Source organism: Trachurus trachurus, assembly GCF_905171665.1.
Source record: "Trachurus trachurus genome assembly, chromosome: 5".
Taxonomy (NCBI): domain Eukaryota; kingdom Metazoa; phylum Chordata; class Actinopteri; order Carangiformes; family Carangidae; genus Trachurus; species Trachurus trachurus.
In genome coordinates, this window is record NC_139896.1 from 35,984,785 (window position 1) to 35,992,370 (window position 7,586).

The window sequence follows — 7,586 nt, forward strand, 5'->3', positions numbered from 1 at the left end:
TGCAGTAAAAATAAAGTTCATAAATATTTTTTATGATTCAATTTTATTTATATGGCAGAAAATCATAATATAAGTTCAATGTAAGTTTTACCTTTATCAATCACCTTAATTTTATGTTATACAGTAGTAGTTAATTATTAAAGAAAAAAAAAAGTTACAAAATGACAAATTATTGCCTCAATAATTTGAAATACTTAACAGATCTTCATTGTTCTCCTCTTATTAAATCATATCATGAAGTATATATTTTCTTAAGATTGGCTACCTTATAATTTGAAGTCCTATACTGTAGATCCACCTGTTGTATTTGAAAAAAAAAAGTGAATAGCAACTATTATTTTGTTTTCAAGTATTTTACAAATCAAGATTTTTAAAACCCAGAATATACAGTGTAAATATACAAATTATCATGAAGCATTTCCATGAAAGAAATGTTTGTGTGTTGCATGACAAAGAAGTATGTTGCCAAAAACATATATTCATAGACATTGAAATGCACAGTATCCTCTGTATTAATATGACTAATGTTTGGGTTAGTTAGCCTATATTTCTGGCAGATTTTAAACCTCTACTTATAATTATAAAAACGAATAATAACAAAAAAGAAATCAGAAATATCTGGGATTTGGTAAGGTAAAGCAGTGTACTGCAAAAGTACAAACCAACTTCGCATTATGAAAATGTATTTAACTTTATAGCAAACAGGGGTTTGCGGATGCATTATCTTCTGTCAAACTTTTAAACCCATCGTCAGTTCAAACTCATGTCTATGAGCAATTCTTATAAAATTAGGAAAAGTCCCAAAGTACGAAGCTAAAACAAAGTGAAGTATGTTTAGTGAGCTGTTAAAGAGGCCGCTGGGTCTTCAAGAGCCCAAACACAACACTAAGAGTAAAGGAGGCCCAAATGTACCAGATACAGACTGTTCCTGCTCTGTGTGTTTTATCTGGCCACTAAGTGAAAGAGAACTTTGATATTTCAAAATGTACCTCTGTTCGTGCTGAACATCTTTGTACAGAGATGTAACTTGATAAATCCAACCTCACACAAAGTCACCAGTGCGAGAAACTCTGGGAAGCACTCTATCCAGGATGTGAGCTACAGAAGCCTGCGGCCATGCAGCAAAAACACAGATATGATTTGAATGATTTATACGCTATGTTTCTAGAGTATTGGGATAGTGCGGATAGCCAGCCTCAGAGGGGTCTTATAGTTTTATGTGCCTTTGGTAAAGGGTTTCCAGATACATTCTCATACAGCAATGCGGGAGCTTAATACAAACTCTCATTTTCTGTGGTTCAGAGAGCTGTTAAATCGTATTTTAGGTCAAGTCAGCTTCATGGTCTGGATCATCTAAATTCTTAACACTCACTTATGCATTAATAAAATTTGATTTGTATATGGGAAGACATTAATTTTCTGCAGACATAGCTGCAGAGGGTTTCTTCACTTGCTTGTGGTTCTGAGAAACGCTCATGATTCAGCTTGGTGTAGCCCTAAAGACTGCTGCACGCTGATAAAACACTGAATCTAATCTGGACATAATGAACACAATGCTGAAGGAAATGGAAAAGCTTTGCTGCGGAATATAAATGTTTCATCCGTGTGAATTTGAAATAATAAAGAATTGGTTGTGGAGGACAGGAATTACTGTGGTAGCCGACATTTGAATGCATATTTTCTGTTCAAATTGTAGATGATATTTTATTTCCCTGGTATTTGTCAGGTGGTGTGGCTAAACAAGGAAACACACTGTGGACAAGTTCAGGCTCAAACTGATCTCTGACTGCCTCTCCCTGCTCCATCACTGCCCGGTGGTTGGCAATTTCATGAGTGAGCTGGTAATAATCACGGGTGACTGCATTCTCACCTTCTTTTTTTTCTTTTTTTTGTTGAGATCTATAAGAGGTGGCGCAGCTACACTTGTGAGACCTTCGGTGGCCATATGGGAATGCTTGAGGTCTGAAGTCAGAGCAATCTTTACATCTGCTTCTCGTTACTTTATCTGCTTTTTATATGCTTCCAAGTTTAGGAAATAGCAGATTACATATTACAGAATTGCGGCAATTATTAAAGAAAAAAATAACAACTTATTTTTGCAGCAGTATTTGCACATTGTTGATTATTGACGTTTGTTGAATCTCATGGGGACATGTTGGAAGCAAATAAGCACTGAAATGGGGAGGCCATATCTGCAAATATAATCTTACCTTACACATCTTGAAATATTCAAGAAAAGTAGGTGCAGGTGTTAAAAAAATTATTCAGTGTCTGCAGTTTGCAAAGAAACATTCCTTCACTTGCATATTTTCTCTCCTGGAGGCAAAATATTCCATATTCCATAAGCAACAGAAAACATATTGCGGTAAAAATTTGCATGACTTAATTAATACAGGTATGGTATATTCTGAGAGTAATTCCACACACTGAGTGGCTTATTAGTGCATGCAGCTCCTCTGGGAATTAAATAGATCATTTTCGGAGTGGATGCCTGTACCGCAGCATGCGTGGCCAAAGATATACAGTGCAGTAACTTTGATACAACTATCCTCACTGGTGTTCACATCTGCCTGCATGAGAATAACTGAGCCTATAAAAACAAGGAAAGGAACTGCTCTATCTCACTGTCTTTATTCTTGGCAGATACACTTAAATTTATTAAAATATAATTAAATAACTATGAGTGGTCACTATCAGATGTACTGTAAACACATGCCAAATAGTCTCCTAGTGTCTTTCAAATTTAGAACACAGCTGTTGTAAGTTATAAAGTTATATATAATCTGAATATATATATATATATATATATATATATATATATATATATATATATATATATATATATATATATATATATATATATATATATATATATATATATATATAAAGTTAATAATGTAATAGAAATATAAATGAATGAATGAAAATGTAATAATGTAATAAAGTTATTGGTCATAAGGAATTAATAGCAAACCTATCCAGGCACAGTGTGGTGATAAATAAAATTGTAATAATTTTTCTGCAGCAGACCGTTTCATTAACACTTATCTAAGAATTTGATCTATAATATTATTGGGCTTTTTCAATGAGCTCTTCAAATATGATATATAACATTTATAAACACCGTTTGTCATTTAAAAATGTACATTTCAATCATAATCATTATTCTTTAAATTCAAAGTAGCGATTACCAGATCATGGCTTACATAACACTGATTTGTCTGTGGTGCACAGTGCCTGGCACGATGTATAAATTTAACTTAATTGTTCTGTTTCAGAATGAATTATATTTTGAGTCAGAGTTAAAAGCTGATATTCATAATGCGGCATACCCAGGAGCCATCAGGTTCAGTCTTAGCACGTCAGTCTAGACAGTTTCTAACTCTCATGTTGCCCTTCTGAACTCTGCGGCTGTATCTTTAAAATGTCTTCAAGGTTCACCGAGCTTGATGGAACTTTCTGGTACAGTCAAGTGCACACAGCGTGAGTGATCAGGCTTCTTCTTGTTACTGAATCATGCAATGTTCAACCTCTCAGACTGCTTGTTTTAGGACGGGAGTCCTCCCCGTCTGAATGCAAGGAAGAAAGGTAACGACGGCAAGGAAGAGGAAAAAGGTGACAAGAGCAGAACTCTGACGCTAATGCAATCTGAAATGGCCTGTAATGCCCCATTTCTAAATTGGAAAAATTGACCTTCCTCGGAGAGGTGACACAAGCCTGCACTCGGAGACGTTTCAGGGGCTAAGTGGAGGTTTTGGAGCAAGCTGCAGCAGAGCCTGGAGGCCAAGCAAATATTTTATGAGTAATTTAATATCTAGAACATGAGAGCGCGCTCCACTCAGGATGCTGGCCCGGATATAGACAGTGATCTGGGAGGAAGGAGGGAGAGACAGGCAAAAGGGCACACCAATGAGTAGTTAATGCTGTGCATCAACTTTCCTCCAAGGCTGATCAAGGGATAAAGCACTATACCACCACCTTCTTTCACTCTGCCCCTCTGCACTAACACTTCTGCAAAACCCCTGTCCACAGGGGAATTCTACCGTTAGTTTATATGGGGGGAAAAGTCAGTACCATTATCACCAGTGCTTCACAATCTAAAATAAAACACTAGTTTGCATTATGCACCACTATTGTGTTGTTAATATTCAGTCCTGTTTGTATGTTTTGACATTTATTGAAACAATTCAAATGTTAATTTACTATCACAGCTACAAGGGAATACACCAAAGACACATAGCTGTGCATCGATACGATACGATGCGGTAAGTACTGTACGGTACGGTGCAGTACAATACCATATGAATTACTTTATTATCCCCAGGGGAAATTCATTTGTCTGGCAGCTCATCTGCCGTTTGGTAGATGGCTAGCTGGCAGCACTGCTAGCTAGCCAGTTAGCATTTGGCAATTATTTTTCTTCTATTAAATGCAGCTTCAACAAAATCTATGGCTTCATTAATAAGACTGATGACAGTGACTCCATTGCTGGAACTGGCCCAACTAAAAGGAATACAGTCGTTATCATTGTTATGTAATTAGGATATACACCTACAGTATGCTAGTTTAACTGCTGAAGTTTATAGACAAGATTGAATCTGTACAGGGATTCTTTTTTTTAATTATTTGTTTTTACATCCAGACACATTTAAAAATTGACTTCATATACAAGCAAATATGCACTTAAAGGGACAACAAGGAGTTTCTATTTGGTTATAAACAAGTCTCACGTTATTGTGGATGAATCTACGCTACCCACACTTGTTAATGGGCCCATTTTAGATAAATATATCGTTTTGTCTCTATCGTTATTTTGTTATTATTAGTGGTGGCGGACCAGTGTTTCTTTACTTTCGGTTTTGTGGCGAGTCATGAGGATAACGCTGCTGAATCGCCGTTTATGGTGGGAACTACGACGGTATGTGATCGTCTTCCAACCTCTGACTTTAATTCTTGATGAATGAAAACATGAGTCTGTCTTGCGCCGGTCAAAGAATTTCACGGTGCGGAGGCTCATAAATGTAGTGTGAAAACACTTCGCTTTTCCAAAACTCCTCGTTGTCCCTTTAAGATATCTATGTTGCAAGGCCCAGTAGGCCGTACTTTCATGCAATGCCATGCCTAGACTTGGGCTAAACCTTCTTCTACTTTAAGACTTTGCAAAAACTTCACTGTTTACAGTTATCTGGATGTCAGAATACATTATATGTGAGTAGTAGAGGTTAAAATAGTTCAGCCTTCCAGCCTCTAACTTGTAGGTTTTACAGCATTAAATTTGCAAAGGCTTTTACAATGCCTAAAGATCATTTTGTGGATGCTTTAAACATTTATACGAAGGTCAATGACATGCTTCCGTTTGTGGGTGCTACTGTATAAAAACTAGTAGCCTAACGTTCATGGCATGAGGGCCGGGGTAGAGTTGGAGAGACGGCTCTGCTGGGTCTGGTGTAGTATCTCCTTTTGAAGAGAAACCGTGATGGGAGGGCAAGGTAAGTTTAGGAGGTTCACACGCTGATTACAGTCAAATGGGATAAAAACCAGGGGCATCATCTGTTTCTGCTGGCACACGTACTGTAGTCAAACTCATGCATTATTGAAAGTAACAGAGCTCCCAGGACACAGCAACGGAACATGTTGATGCCTTGTTGAGAACAGAGATGTGTGCTGCCAAACAGGCCGTGTGTGACACAATGGTGAGCCCAGATGAAATAGAGAATCTAGACCATAGATTTTATATTAATGCTTCAGCTACAAAAGCTGAGCTCCTTGCTCAAGAGTTTTTTTTTTTTTTGATGTTTTCTCCATCTACCATATATTGTTTTTTAAAAAGATTTTACTATTTCTTTTAAGTGCAAACACAGAATAAACTGTGTGTTGCTGACATTTTTCTTTTTTTTCCTTGCTGGAAGTGTAGTTCTCCAGTACTTTTTCCTTTTTTTATTTTGAAGGCTGTGCTGTGTAATATGAATTATGAAACAAGTTTTTCTTCAGTCGTGTTTCCAATTCAATACTAATATCAATGACCTGAATCAACAAGAGCAAAATCTTAGCTAATAGATATATGTGTATCTGCTCTAACGTAAGCTGCATACGTCAACAAGCCCATAAACTATGTCATGCACTGGCATGAGTCACCTTGCATTATTTCCAATGGCAGGTTCATTGTGTTCATATTATGCTTTGTTCCTCAGTGCGTCACACAGACATAAAAACATCTCACAGTCTCAAGGCTAAGAATTAGCATTCTTGCATCAGCAGCAACAACTTGGATAAGATCCATTAAACTGTATTGTTTTCTTCCTGTAACAAATTCTGGTGGAATTTCGGCAAAGCAGTCTTTAAATTTGTATGACTGAAGTCACCAGTGGCAATGAAAGATTAACCGAGGTGCTCTGTGTGATGATCACTGATGCTGCTGCATGGCTCTTGCAAATTAGACTGCCACAGTATCAGCAGTGGTGAAGCCCCTTCATGTTACTTTAGTTTAAATGTTTGAACCCCAACAGCAGAGATCCGTCTAGACATAACAATAAAAAGCAATTCAGTCCAACTGAATGGTCTTTGCCTAAAATCATCTTCATGTCATTCATGTTACAGTTCTTTATTCTTTATTCTAGGTTACGTGAGGAGAAGTTCCATCCTGTGACCATTAGGATGAGTTTAGAGTAACAAATTGTTATTTTCTACCCTTGGTTTGGTTTGGGGAAGTTTACATCCTATGTCTATAAGGATGAATTACACTATGCCAATCTGTCTCTACACTAGGACATGTTGCATTAATTAACAATTGTTTCAGGGTGTTTTGCAGGCATCTCCCCCATTAACCCCCTTAGGCCTGCAGGATATAAACTTCCAAATTTAGCATATTCAAGGTGTCATTATTTTTGCAACTGTTTGACATGTCAGTGGTAGAAATCTGTGGGGTTTTCCCCCTCCTTATAGAGAATCAACATGACAAGCCCCTGTTCATCTGTGAGAGTCAGACTTCAATCCACAGTAACATGGCTTGCCTTGCCTGTATAGCTAAACTAAATGGGAGCAGACATAAATGCCCATACTTCCCCAAAGAACGAGCATAACTCATGAACAGATAAAGATAAAAATAAAAAAATATTTTTTTTAATGAATCTATATGTAACATTTACAAAGTTAGGAAACATTGGCCCTAAAAAGGGTTAATATGCGTTTAAAAGTTAACAGTTCTGTTCAACCAGTTTTTAGCATTAGCATGATGTTTTAGCCAATAGATGCAAAAAAAAAAGCAGCTCTAAGGTTACTACTTTAGTTATGCATTGCATTACATGTATAGATTGCTTTAAAGTTTACCAGTAAATTAATTAAACCAGGCTTGTAAATGGCTGGTTTTATTTTGATTTAATGTTGATGGCCCTATTATCAAGTTAGTCTTATTTTTATTACATTTTTTGTAAACTGAAATTTGTCTTTGTCTGCATATAATAAAATATTCAAATACATCCAGTCTAATAGAATAGAAAAGAATAGAATAGAATAAAAGATAATCATATAATCATGGTGGCATAAATAAGAAATGATTTACATTACTTTTTGTCGAGTGAGCATCATGG